This window comes from Phascolarctos cinereus, unplaced genomic scaffold, assembly GCF_003287225.1.
Source record: "Phascolarctos cinereus isolate Bilbo 61053 unplaced genomic scaffold, phaCin_HiC Scaffold_726;HRSCAF=1367, whole genome shotgun sequence".
Lineage (NCBI taxonomy): Eukaryota > Metazoa > Chordata > Mammalia > Diprotodontia > Phascolarctidae > Phascolarctos > Phascolarctos cinereus.
Genome location: NW_027556098.1, coordinates 41,810,860 through 41,824,787, shown reverse-complemented (window position 1 = coordinate 41,824,787; position 13,928 = coordinate 41,810,860). Strand labels below are relative to the sequence as shown.

General features: G+C 35.4%; 1 protein-coding gene across 1 annotated transcript in view; it reads left to right on the top strand.

Moving 5' to 3' along the window:
- Window positions 1-13,928, top strand: part of B3GALT5 (beta-1,3-galactosyltransferase 5) — a 70,902-nt gene that overhangs the window by 29,859 nt on the left and 27,115 nt on the right. The window lies entirely within an intron of this gene.

Below are 13,928 nucleotides of genomic sequence, written 5' to 3'. Positions count from 1 at the left end.
TACAGCTTTTTTTTTTAAAAGCACTCACGTATAAGGCTTCTTTCATTTCTTAATTCCGAGGCATATAGTCTAACATACTTTTCTCTGTCCTTCCTGTGAACAACTTTTCATTAAAGAAATTGAATATTAAAGTATATATAGACTTAACTTTAAAGGTCTTCTTGACTTTTTATAATTCATTTATCTTCTCATCTTCTGCAGTGTATGTTGGTATTGGAGACTTCCCAGGTAGTCTGGTATCAGTCTTTCATCCAGGCACCAGCTTATGGCTTCTTCATTCTTGGTACTTCTCAAGAGAGCACTGCATCAACTCTGCTTTGTAGTTTCTTTTTTGTGGCCTCTGTCCTTATCTCAGGACCTTCCTCAGTGCTCCAGGTCCCTTTAAAGGATTAGATCCATCCTGAATTGCCAACTTTTGCCTCTTGTACAGATTCCATCAGGCCATTAAACTTTGCTTGCTCTGAGGTCTCCCCACTGAACCTCACAGGACTCAACATTTTCCTCTGCTTTGAGGATGGACTTGGAGGGAGGGTCTTGAATCATCTGATCACCTGCATCCGTTAAAGGACTTCTCGCTAGCCAGTGCTCTCAAAGCCTGAAGAAATTAGTCGTTAGAGTTCCCATGACTTTCCAGGAGAGGTATGGGCATATGCTAGTAGTGATGGCTTCTACAGACCCATTCAGTCTTGCTGTGTTTTTACCTGTGGATCACAAATGTGTTGCTCTCGATAAATTAGCTTGGATGCATTTTTTTTCCCCTGCAGTTTTCATCTATATGCCCAATCCCTCAGGAAAGACCTCTATACTCCCAGGGAGCTACAAGCATTTTCCTTTCATTTACTTCTTCAGTGTCATGCACAAGAGTCTCAAAATAGTCAGTGTGGCAAAGACCTTATACAGTCTAAACTTACAAAACACTGGATCAGAGATCCCAGTGATTTCCTTAGTACAAAGTTATGCAAGTTCAACAAAGGACATGTTACGATGCTTATCAGAGGCTGTACGTTGTTTAGAATGTAAACAGGACCATACAAATAGAGAAGGCTAAAAATAACAAAAAAAAAAAAGAAAATTGGAATAAGACAAAATTAGCAGAAGGAGAAAAAATATAGAAAAGGAAATTTGAGCTTCCCTTCTCAGAGAAACTCTAATCTCAATTAGTATAATACAATAACTTTAAAAAGTTAATGTGATCTTCCACTACATCCAGAAAGTCATAGCCAGAACCAGACCTTTCAGGTTAAAGAAAATAAAATAAGTGCAGCCAGAATGAAAAAGAGCTCATGCATCAAAGATACAAATTCAACATCACACAAGATTTGGAAGCTATCACTTTAAAAAAAAGGAGAGCCTTTAGTATAATTTCTCAAAAGGCAAAGGACAGTCTTACAACAAAGAATAAATTACCCAACAAAAAAGAATATAATTCTACCAGTGGAAAATGGATCTTTAATGAGAGAGAACTTCCAAGCATTACTGATGAAAATACCAAACCTGGGTAGAATATTGGAAATGTAAACACAAGATTGAAGAGAAAGCTAGAAAGGTAAATACATTTGAACAATTGGGAGAGATTATATGATGAGGAGGCATTTACATTATAGTAGGGAGAAAAGAAACAAATATTCCCTCAGAATCTTAATGTCTTCTAGGATCAAAAGGAGAGTTAAATAAGACAGAAGGTCTCATGATTGCATTCTGTTTTGATAATCTTAAATGAAAAAAGAAAATAGACAAAAAAATAATACATTAGGGAAGAAAAAGGAATAGAATTTAGCATATCACATAGCTAAGAAGTATGAGATAGTCTGTAAAAATATGGAGAAAAGGGTGAGGAAAGCAAATGTCAAATGAAGTCTACTTCCATGTGAAATAGACAAAGGAGGGTTGAATACGTATAAACACGCAAAGAACATGATATAGAAAAAAAACATTAAAAATTAACAGGGAAACAGGGAGGAACAGGCAGAAGGCATTGATAAAGAGTGTAAAGAGGGATTAATGATATGTAAAATAAAATCTAATTCTGGAAGGGGGATTAAAAGAAAAGAAATAAATGATAAAAATTGTTGGGTTATGGTAGAGGGGAAGGGAAAGCTGCAATAGAGTGGAAGCAAATTACTTGCTAGTATTGAATACACTGTCTCTCTACTTTTATCTTTTTTTTTCTTTGTAAGTTAGGGCAAGGGAAAAGGAAAAGAGAATTATAAGAGAATAGGAAGGAGGAAAAGACATAATTACCACAGATGAGGATGGGAAAAACTTACCAGTACTTTGAAAGAGGGCAGCCATATGGATTAGAAAGTAAAATTCAACCAAACATATGTTATTTACAGAAAGCACACTTGAAACAAAGAGCTTCCCAGAGTTAAAATAAATAGCTGGTGAAAAATTGTTGCTTCAAGCAAACTAAAAAAAAGCAGCTGTAGTAATCATGCTCTTAGATAAAGTGACAATAATATAGGCATGGTTAAAAGAGAGAAGTGGCAAAATTGCATTATGCCAGAAGTGCTACATATAATAAATCAATATCAATATCTAATACATACATTTGCATGTAATGGCATAACATCTAAATACTTAAAATTTAATCAGTTTACAGAGAACAAAATTAGAGAGAAATAGAAAGTAAATCTATAATAATTGTGAGCCTCAATTTACCTCTTTCAGGCTTATACAAATCTAACAAAAAGTAATGAGAAAGAAGTTAAGGATCTGAATTGGACTTTAGAAAAATTAGATATGATAGACTTGGAGTAATTACTGAATGTGAAATGAAAAGAATGAACATGCTTCTCAGCTGTGCATGACACTTTTACAAAAATTAATTAAGTATTATGGCCTAAAAATCTCACAAAGAAAAGAGGATATGTTAAACATGTCCTTCAGTAATAACAGTATAGTGAGAATTGTTTTCAATCAAGAGCCTTTGAAGAAAGGATTAAAATTAACTGAACAGTAAGAAGCTTAATTCTAAATAACTGATAGGTCAAAGAACAAATCATATAAATAAATATCATTAAAGAAAATGAAAACATATGAAAGAACATATCAATTAATGGAGTATGCAACTATAAAAACTGGAAAAGCAATATTTTAAAAATTTTAATCTGATTTACTTTTTGGTTACATTTTAATTTCCAGATTCTCACCATCTCCATCACCATCTTGCCCTAGTATTGATCTATATAGATCCAGAGCTAGATAACATACACATATACATATATAAACCATATTATGCATACTTCTATTTATCAATTATTTCTCTGGAGATAGATAGCATCTTCCTCTATAGGTCCTTTGTAATTGATTTGAATATTTATAATACTCAGAATAGCTTAGTTTTTCATAGTTATTCTTTGGACAGTCTTTTTGCTCTATGTGTATCTCTTGTTTTTAAATGTGTGTGTGTGTTGTGTGTGTGTGTGTGTGTGTGTGTTTTGGTAAGCAACATATTATCAGATTCTGGTTTTTAATCCATTCTGTTTCTGTTTTTTTTTGGGTGAGTTCATTCCATTCACACTCAAAGTTATGATTATTAGTTGTGTATTTCCCTCTGTCCTATTTTTCCTTACTGATTATCCTTCCCTCCCTTTCTTTTTACTCCATCCCTTCTCAGACATCTGATTTACTTCTGATCACTGCCTCTCTAATTTGCACCCGTTCTTAGCCCTCCCCTTCCTAGTTCTCTGATGGTTAAGAAGGCTTTTATACCCTTCCAGAAGTATGTTATTTCCTCTTTAACCCAGTTCTATGAGAATAAAGTTATAGCACTACTAGCCCTCCACCCTCTCTTGCCTCCATTGTAACAGTTCTTTCATTAACGCTTCATTTGTTTGAAATAATTACTCTATTTTGCTTCTTCTAGCCCATTTTATTTTTTAGAATCATCCCATCATACTCAACTCAACTTCAAGCCTTCTAATATATGTATGCTCTTTCAAACTACCCTAGTAAGGCTAACACTTAAGAGTTACAGATAATAGTTTCCCATATGAGAAGTAAACAGTTTTGACTTTATTAAAGTCCTTATAACCTTTCATGTTTACCTTCTTATGTTTTTCCTGATTCTCATAGGTCAAATTTTCTGTTTAGTTATGGTCTTTTCTTCACACATACCTGACAATCCTTTAGGATGTTACAAATTGATTCTTTTTTTCCCCTTACTTGATTATACCTAGCTTTGCTGTATAATAAAGTTATTCTTGGTTGCAAAGCCAACTTCTTTGCTCTTCAGAAAATCATGTTCCATTCCCTTCAGTCGTTTAATGCAGAAGCTGCTAAATCTTGTGTTATCTTGACTGTAGCTCCACAGTATTTAATTTGCTTCTTTCTAGCTGCTTGTAGTATTTTCTCCTTGACCTGGGAGCTTTGAAACTTAGCTATAATGTACCTGTGAGTTTTCATCTCGAGATCTCTTTCAGGTTAGTGGATTTTTTTCGATTTCTATTTTACTTTCTAGTTCTAAAACTTGATGATTTTCCTAGTTAGCCACTTGAAGTCTAGAGTCTAGAGTCCAGGGGTGAGGAACTTGCAGCCCTGAGGCCACATGTGGCCTTCTAGGTCCTCAAGTCCTGCCCTTTGACTGAATCCAAACTTCACAGAACAAATCCCCTTAATAAAAGGATTTGTTCTGTAAACTTGGACTTAGTCACAAGGCCTAGAAGGCCAGATGTTGCCTTGAGGCCGCAGGTTCCCCACCCCTGGTCTAGACTCTTATTTTTTTAATTATAATTTTCAGGTAGTCTAAGAATTCTTATATTATGTCTGATCAATCTGTTTTCTAGGTCGGTTGTTTTTGTAATGAGATCTTTCACATCATCTTTTTTTTATTCTTTTGATTTTGCTTTTATTTCTTGGTGTCTTATAAAGTCATTAGCTTCCCTCTGCTCAGTTCTAATTTTTAAGGTGTTATTTTCTTCCTTAAGTTTTTGAATCTCTTTTTCCAATTGGTTGATTTTATTTTCATAATTTTCTTGAGTTTCTTGCATTACTCTTATTTTTTTTCTAGTTTTTCCTCAACTTCTCTTCTTTGATTTTTTTGAAAGTACCTTTTAAGCTCTTCTAAGGTCTCTTTTTGGACTTGTGACCATTTTATACTTTACTTTGAAGTAGAAGTAGATGTTCTGACTTCACTGGCTTCTTCTGAGTTTGAGCCCAGATCTCTATCATCATGGTAGTTATGTATGGTCAGGTTTTTTCTCTTTGGCTCACTCATTTTTTGGTGGCCTGTTTCTAGGCTGTTAACTTTATGTTAGAATTAAGCTCTAATTCTGAGATGTGGTGGTTAATATCTCAGGCTTCAGGTTTTTCATGCTGTTGTTTTCTGAGGCCTATCTGGGGGCCTGACCTTAGGTCTTTCTTGCTTGCTTTTGAGCCTTGACCAGGGTCCCCAGGAAACTGTCACCACAAACACTGTTATTCCCTGTGTTCCCTCCAGTGGTTGTAAGCTTTGGCTCACCATTCCTCTGCCCTGGAACCAAAACCGGGAACTCTGCTCTCCTGAGAGTGACCACAGCCAGCAGAGTCCTCACCCCTCTGCAACCACACTCACCAGAGTGTACTTGCTTCTCCTGGTTCACAGCCACTGTCTGGGACTGCATCTGCTCAGTGCACCTGGGCACTAGGGTGATTGCCAGTGAAGGGCCCTGCAATCTTCCCCTGATTAGCTGTCTGCCAGACTGTCCATAGAGTCAAGGTTCCTGAAGCTGAGGCTGCCTGCAGCACAGCTGCCCTTTGCTTGTTGTTTATTGATTTGGTGATATCTGCCTGGAGGTATCTGCACTTCAGTCAGACCAGACCACTACCCCCAGGAGGTCAGATCTTTCCTAATGTCCTACCAAGTTGTCTTAGTCTGGACATCTACCTTACCCTGACTTTTAATTATTTCTCTCACTCTGAGGTTGACTTTGAGGCATTATTTTAAAATACATGTGGGGGAATTTTGGGGAACCAGGTAATTTCCTGCCTTATTTCACCTTCTTCCCAGAATCTTCGTTGAAAAGCAGCATTCTAACAATAACAATGAAACATCAAATCTGAAAATTTGAAAATCAGAGAAGAAACAAACAAAATTTAAAGCAAGACCGACACTGAATTGATCAGTTAAAGAAGGAAATGATGGGGAGAGACGTAAAATGAATGTTATTGTTGTTGCTGAGTCATTCAGTTGTGTCCAACTCCTTGTGATGCCACAGACCATAGCACACCAGGCCCTTCTATTGTCCTCTCTCTCCTGAAGTGTGCTGAAGCTCATGTTCATTGTTTTCATGACACTATCTCTCCATCTTATCATCTGCTGTCCTCTTCTCCTTTTCCCTTCAATCTTTCCTAACATCAGGGTCTTTTTCCAAATGAGTCCTGTCTTCCATTATGTGACCAAATTATTTAAGCTTCAGCTTCAGCATTTGACCTTCTAGTGAATAGCTTGAATTATTTTCTTTAAGTATTGACTGATTTGCAATCCTAGGTGTCCAAGGGACTCTCAAAAGTCTTCTCCAGGACCACAGTTCAAAAACGTTGGTTCTGTGTTGTTCAGCTTTCCTTATAACCCAACTCTTATAATAGCCACACATTACTACTGGAAAAACCTTATGGCTTTTCTATCTGGACTATATGGACCGTTGTCAGTAAGGTGATAATCTCTGCTTTTTAGTAAGCTGTCCAGATTTGCCATAGCTTTCCTTCCAAGAAGCAAGCATCTTTTAATTTTTATAGCTGTAGTCACCATCTGCAGTGATCTTTGAGGCCAAGAACACAAAATCTGATGCAGCTTCCTTTTCCTGTCTCTCTATTTGTCAGGAAGTTATAGAACAGGTTGCCACAATCTGGTTGTTTTTTTTAACATTAAGCTTTGAGCCTGCTTTCATGCTCTCTTTCACCTTTATCAAGAGACTTATTGATTATTCACTTTCTGCCATCAGAGTGGCATTGTCTGAGTATCTGGACTGTTGACTTTTCTTCCAGCAACCTTAATTCTGGCTTTTGATTCATTCAGCCTGGCTTTTCACATGATGTTCTTTGCATGTTAAATAAATAAGGTGACAATATACTGCTTTGTTTTACTTTTTTCCAATCTTACAATGACAGCTAATTTAATTTAAAATAGAAAATTATCAGTATCAAAAAAGAATTCACAAAGAAATAAGATGAAATAAAAGAAATTATCAGAAATTATTTTGTCCAATTTTATTCCAAAAAAAGAATGACTTTACTAAAAGTCATACAAGAGTTTAACATATCCAGCTTAGTAGGACAATAAATCAATAAAAGAAGTATAAAAAGGCATAAATATACCCAAAAGTTTCCAGAAGGGGTAGTTTTAGAATAAATTACATCAAACATAAAAAGAATTTCAACATTATATAAGAGGCAAAAAGAGGCAAATAAGGGATTCCACCCAATTCCTTCTATGATCAAAATATGATCTTGACAGAAATTGGGAAGAGACAAAGCAAAAAAGAAAATATAAATCAGTATCCTTAGTGATTAAAAACATAAATATGCATATAAAACAATATTTCTAGTGATGCAAAAACATTAAACAAAATATATGGCAACAATATATAACAACAATATTATTACAATAATATATTGAAAAGATTATACAGTGTGATTTAGTTGAATTTATATTAGGAATTTAAGGTTGGTTCAATATGAGGAAAACAAACATAATAGGTCATATTAATAATATAAACCAAAGAAAATCAAATGATATTTTCAAGAGATGCTGAAAAGCTTTTGTTAAAATATAACACTATTGGGGCAGGTAGGTGGTGCAGTGGATAGCGCACTGGCCCTGAAGTCAGGAGAACTTGAGTTCAAATCTGGCCTCAGACCAAACACTTGACACTTACTAGCTGTGTGACCCTGGGCAAGTTACTTAACCCCAATTGCCTAAAAATAAAAAAAATTTCAGTAAATAGAGGCCTTTTGGGGCAGTTAAGTGGCACAGTGGATAGAGCACCAGCCCTGGAGTCAGGAGGACCTGAGTTCAAATCCAGTCTCAGACACATAACACTTACTAGCTGTGTGACCCTGGGCAAGTCACTTAACCCCACTGCCAAGCCAAAAAAAAAATAACACTATTGTTCATGAATAGTATCTACTTAAAACCAAGGACTGATATCATATGCAATGGAGAATTTTAAAGGTCATTCCAATAAGAACAAAAAGCAAGTTGTCTGTTTCACTATAGTTATTTGATGTCATTGATTGCTATAGCAATGAGTCAAGAAAAATAAAATGATGGAAATTGACTGTAGGCAAAGGGAAAGTAAAATAATTGTTTTTTTTCAGATGATATGATGGCCTATTTAAAGAACCCTATAGATTCAACTTTATGCACATCAATAAAATCTGGCAGGAATAGATAAAAAGAAAAATTACATTCAAAATAGTTATATGAAATACTAGAAATTTTACCCACCAAGACACAAACATGAACTGTATGAATACAATTATGAGATACTATTTGCACAAATATATCCCTAAGTAAATGAGAAATGTTAATTGTTGATAGTCAGGTCATCTCAATATAATAACAATTAGAATATTATTCAAATTGACTTATTTAGAGCCATAGCAATCAGATTACCAAAGGCTTATTTTATAGAGTTAGAAAAAATAATAAAAACATTAACCTGGAGGAACAGGGAAGGAAATACCTTTTGAAGTTTTGGATTGGGAAAATGAATGACCCAATAAGTAGGGATAGGTTTCACATAAGTAAAAATAGGTTTTTCTGGACAATTTGATTACAAAAATTGATGAGTTTTTGTATGAACAAAATCAATGCAATTAATAGAAGGGGACCACTTAAATGGGGAAAAAATCAGTTTCTCTCATAAAGGTCTGATTCCAAGATATACAAGGAATTGATTTAACATAAGACCCATTCCCTAATTGGTAAATGGTCAAAAGATAATTTTCAAAAGAAGAAATGTAAGCTATCAACAACTTAGAAAGAATCATCAATAATTAGAGAAACTCAAATCAATTATGAGGTTCCATCTTATGACCATCAGATTGGTAAAGATGATGTAAATAAAAAATGACAGTTGTCTTCAGGAAAATGGATATTGATGCAGTGTTGAAAGCAGAACAACCCAGTTATCCATGTTCCCCCTCCCCAAACCTTGTACATATAACTACTCCACAAAGACCTAGAAAAATACCAGACCCAGCCCTGATTGGTAAGCACAAGGAAAAAAAATCACAATGGATCAAATTTCTAGACTTTGTCAGCATAGGACAGACAACTGTGGACACTAGGGTTGAGAGTCTAACCAGGAGGGCATCTAGTGCAGAGACTAAACTAGGGCCATGTAGAAAGGGCAAGAAGAGGTTTCAGAACCAGCATAGAAAGGCCTGGTGTTGTTCAGGAATGACAACAGGTGTCATCTCTCACTCATATCCCAGATATGAGTGAAAGATCTGTTGTGGACTTAGGAAGGGACTTGTCATGTCAGGTCTCCCTTAATGACCTCTTCCCCTCAGATGGGAGTCTAGTCATGTCAGACCAGGATGAAGACAAGTCATGGATGGGAGGACTATGTTCTGGGTGAAGATCTTTGTGTCTGTCACTTAGAAGCATTAATTTAATACCCAGCCCAGTATGAAACCTGCAACTGAAAAACTAGGGCAGGGAAATCATTCCAAGGGAGAGCCTACAATTCTGTTGTTCTGAACCTGCAGCTGACAGGAGCTGGGTCCAGCAGTACTCTGCTGGAGACTTCACTCAGGAGGAAAGCATTTATTGTGTTGTCAGGAGCAGGCCTGGGTCAAGAGCTTGAAAAGCTTAGCCTAGGAAGGCAGCAATTAGTCTTCACTTGGATCAGGCAACTTTAGCCTCATTAAAAGCTTTCCCTATCCTGAGAGCAATCCCTGAAATCCTTGAAGAACATAGACCTTGATATACAGAGGAAGCAGGAGCAGTACTCCAGGGAATAGAAAGCAGGACCGAACAAGACCCATGCATTCCAGAGCACACAGTCTGTTGCTAAATTAGAAACACAGTTTGGGAAGTAAGGCTGGAAGAATGAATAAACAGCAACAAAAATCCAAGCATAAAGGCTATGATAGTGACAGGGACACCAAAAACACAATTCAAAAAGAAGAAAATGACTCCAAAATATCTATAAGCAAAGCCTCAAAGAAAAACACAGCTTGAATACAATTTCAATTAGAATTCTTAAAAGAAATGATTTAAAAGAGATAAAAATAACCTGATAAAGGTGGCACAGTGCAGAGGACTAGATTTGGAGTCAGAAAGACTAGAGTTCAAGGGGCAGCTAGATGGTGCAGTGGATAGAGCACTGGCCCTGGAGGCAGGATGACCCACATTCAAATCTGGCCTCAAATACATAATATTTACTAGCTGTGTGACCCTAGGCAAGTCACTTAACCCCCACTGCCTCACAAAAAAGGAGAAAGACCAGAGTTCAAATCTAGCCTCAGAGGCTTACTAGCTGTGTGATTCTGGGAAAATCACTTAATCTCTTAGCCCCAATTTCCTTATTTACAGAATGAGGAGAATAATAGTGTCTACCTCACAGGGTTGTTGTGAAGATCAAATATGATAACATGTATAGTGCTTTGCAAGTCTTAAAGTGATTTATAAATGCTAGCTATTATTATTATTATTGATGTTTTTGTTATTATTAACATGTGAAAGGGCTAGAGGAAAAAATGGAAAAGAAATTACATCTACGGCAGAAAGATTTAGAAGGGGAATTAATAACTTGGAACAAGATGTATAAAACCTTAACCAAGGAGCAGACTCTGATAAAACTAGACTGGACCAAATAAAAGTTAATGACTTTTAGACAACAAGAAATACTAAAACAAAGTAAAAAGACTGACAAAAGGAAGAAAATGTATGCTAATTACTATAAAAAACCAACTGACTTGGAAAGCATGTCAAGGAAAGATAATTTAAGAATAATTGGATTACCTGAAAGCCATGATGGGAGGGGAAGAGAGGAGGAGGGAGGGAGGAAAAGAGGGAGAGGAAGAAGGGGAGAGAGAGAGAGAGAGAGAGAGAGAGAGAGAGAGAGAGAGAGAGAGAGAGAGAGAGAGAGAGAGAGAGAGAGAGAGAGAAAGAGAGAGAGAGAGAGAGATTGATTGGATATCATATTTCAAGAAATAATGAAAATTACCTAGAGGACAAAGTGAAATTACCAAGACTTCACTGTGAAAGATATCCTCAAATGAAAATTCCCTGGTATATCATAGCTCAAAACAAGAGCTTCCAGGTTAAAAAATATAATGCAAACAGAGAGAATTCATGTACTGAGGAAGAACACATGATTTAGCAGCTATCACTATAAATGGTGGGGGTAGGGGTGGAGTGGTGCTGGCGGCAGGAGAGCCTAGAATACAACAATCTAAAATATCTAGCCTTACAACCAAGAATATCTTTCCCAGCCAAACTGTGTATAATCCTACAAGGGCAAAAGGATGGATCTTAAAAGTAGAGGACTTCCCAGAATTCCTAATGAAAAGGTCAGAACTCAGCAGAAGCACTGAAATTAAAACATAAAACATTAAAAAGGTAAAAAAAACATAAAAAGGTAACTATAGGTGAGGAATCAGAAGGGACTAAACAAGGTTGAAGTGTTTACATTCTAGTAGAGGGAGAAAAGCCAAAGTCTAAAAAATCCAGTCCCTCAAAAAACCATAATATCATCAGGTGTAACATGGGAGTTAAATGAGAGTTTGGGAGTAGTTTTGTTATATATTGATGATCTTAGAAGAAGAAAGGAAAAGGGAGGGAATACTACATACTAAGAAAAAAAGGGGGAGTTAGAGTGAGGGAAATTATTTCTCATAATCAGGATGTGCAACTAGAAGATTATATAAACAGGGAAGAGGTGGCGGGGTTGGAACATTTGAACCTCACTTTCATAGAACTCATCAAAGAAGAGCAGAGTATGTGTATACACACAATTTGGTATAGAAATATATTTCACTCAATAGGGAAACTAGAAAAGAGAGAGGGAAGAGTAAGAAATAAATAGATTTACAAAAAGGATTAGTCATAAGCAAAACAATTTCTAATCATAGAGGGTGGATTAAGAAAAAGAGTTGGAAAGGAAGAAAAGTAAAAATAAGAACTTGTAAATGAGGTTGGATGAGGAAAAGAGAAGAGGCACAGGAGAGTGGATTGATATTGCATCAAGCATAGAGGACTGGGGTGGAACACACTCCTCATATCCCTCCCTTCTTTGTAAAGATGATAGAGGAAGCAAAGTGAGGAAAAAATTAACAAAATAGGATGGATGGAAATACACCATTAACAGTCAACACTGGGAATGTGAATTGGTTGAACTTGCCCATAAAAAGGAACATAATAGAATGGATTAGAAAGCAGAATTCAGCAATATGCTATTTAAAAGAAATATACTTGCAACAAAGTCTCATCCAGAGTTAAAAATAAGGGGCTGGAGGAAAACCTTTTGTGCCTCAGCTGAACTAAAGAAATGAAGAGATACAAATCATGATCTCATACAAGGCAATAGCAAAAATAGATATTATTAAAAGAAATAAAAAGAGGAAATGCATTATACATAGGCAATGTAGACAGTGAATTTCAATATTTAACATATAGGCACCAAAATGGAATAGCATTTAAATGTCTAACGGAAAAATTATAGGAGAAACAGGCTGTGAAACTATAATGATTGGGGAACTCACAATGCTCCTTTTAGAGAAAAACTTATATAACAAAAAAATGAAAGAAGTTAACGTCTGGAATACGATTATAGAAAAGTTAGGATAGATTTCTAATGATTTTTAAATGGAAATAGAAAAGAATATAAAATTTTCAGCTATGCAGAGCACTTTTGCAAAGATTGACTGTATTAGGACATTAAAAAACATCTCAAGGAAGTACAGAGAAACGGAAGTATTAAATACATTTTTAAACTTGATGACAATGTAATAAAATTCAATTAAATAAAAGGTTACTGAAGAGAAAATTAAAAATTAGAGGCTAACTCAGTTCTAAGGAATTGTTATGACAAAGAACAAATCTTAGAAACAATAGAAAATTTCGTTAAAGATAATGACTTGTAACATTATCCATTTTTGTCCCTGTAGTATTAAACATGGTTTTGCTGGATAGAGAATTAAGACAACATATCAAAATTTGTGGAATGTAGCCAGAGCATTCTTTAGGAGAAAATTTATATCTTTGAAGACTTTCATCAATAAAAGTGAGCAGGAATAGATTAATTAATTTGGCATGAAAGTAAAAAAAAATCTAGAAAACTTACATGTTAAAAAAAATCAAGCACCTATTGGAAATCCTGAGTGTAAAAAAAAGATTCATAAAATTGACAGGAAAAAAAACCTAATTGAATTAATGAATAAAACTAGGAGCTTCTTCTTATGAAATAAAATTTACAACAATTAGCTAATTTGATTATAAAAGGGAAAAAAGAAAAAAGATTAATTCACAAAATGAAGAAGATATAAAATAAATAATTGCACACAATTTTTGCTAGTTATGTGTCAATACAACTGACAGCCTAAATGAAATAGATCAATATTTACAAAAATATTAAATGCTCAGAATAATAGGATAAGAAGAAGACAATTTAAACAACTAAATCATAGGGGAAAAAATGGAACAAATGTTACATATGTGGCTCTGCCTCCGGTTCTCTCCAAGTTTAAGTTTGATGTTAGGAGAAAATGAATCACTTTTGAGTCATGGAAAAAAGGAGGTTTATTTTCGCCAAAACACAGCAAGGATATCCAAGAAGAATATAGCGGCACCTAGCTTCTGTGAACTCATTCTCCCTTGTCTCGATCTGGAAAAATGTCTAATCATAGAACACTCAGGTATGGCAACTCATATGGTCTCAGGCACCTACCAAACCTGAGAGATGCTCACTGTACTAAATGGGAACCTTTTATGCCCC